The sequence below is a fragment of the Mandrillus leucophaeus genome, unplaced genomic scaffold, assembly GCF_000951045.1.
Source record: "Mandrillus leucophaeus isolate KB7577 unplaced genomic scaffold, Mleu.le_1.0 Scaffold1505, whole genome shotgun sequence".
NCBI classification, from domain to species: Eukaryota; Metazoa; Chordata; class Mammalia; order Primates; family Cercopithecidae; genus Mandrillus; species Mandrillus leucophaeus.
In genome coordinates, this window is record NW_012101483.1 from 357,780 (window position 1) to 358,866 (window position 1,087).

The following is a 1,087-nucleotide window of genomic DNA, read 5'->3' on the forward strand; positions in this document are numbered from 1 at the left end:
CCCCAAGCCGGTTCTTTCCCTTTCCCCAGATAGTCTAAATCTCCTCTGTAGGAATGATGATACATACCTTGCACCAACAACTTTGAGAGCACAGGCCAATCCCAAGGGGGCAGCAAGGACTGCTCAGGGGCGGGGCGCGTCCGGACGCAGTGACGTCACCACGCTGCCCGCGCAGGCTTCCGCGCCCGCTGAGATGGGGAGGGCGGCAGCGCAGGTTGTTGGCTCATAGCAGGGCAACCTTATTGGGATATTTGACTCAGCCTAAGCTGATAGACTGAAACAGCAAGGGAACTCCACAAAGAATGGACTAGGTGGACCTGGAGATCCAAGTCAAGTTTAGAGGTTTATACTTCTTCACTAAAAGGAAGTTTGGCCCTCGTGTACAAGGTGGAATGTGTGTGATTGCAAGAATGGGTGACTCTGAATAAAAGTTGACTAGCTGCCCAAATGACTCTAATTTACTGGCACTGGTGCCAAGCCGGGATAACTGGTTGGCTGGACATGAACTTATCACTTGATGTTTTACCCTTTCTATTCAGATGTATGCGTGCCTGTGAATTTCCATGATAGCTTTGTACATAAAGGTATATGCATCAGCAAACAAAACACACTGCCATAGGCCCACAATGAAGAAGGAGGAAACTCCTGGGATGGCTTACCTGAGTCCACAGGGGTGTGAGTGCATGTTTCACCACTGTGATGTAGTCAAGAAACAACTCTTGTGAGAAAAAATACCATCATCTTTTTCCAATGTATTATGTGGTGATGAGTTATACGCTACCTAGAATCTACTTCCAGCTGGAAGCCTGCTGTAGGGAAAAAGTAGGATAGTCCTTCCTGCCCGGACAGAATAAGAAGGGAAGAAGAGAATAGGGGAGAATAGTCTTAACTTGAACTGGTACCGTCATAAGCTGGCTTTAAGTCCTCTAGGCCTGGAAATGTTTGAATTTCACTTTCTCCCTTAATAATTCATATCCCTGGAGACCTCTGTCATAGCTTCCTTAAAGTGAGGAAGGATATCACTTCCAGGTTGATATCTCTATTCCAGGTTGTAGAGAGCATCCTTGACATAAGTAACTACTTCTTA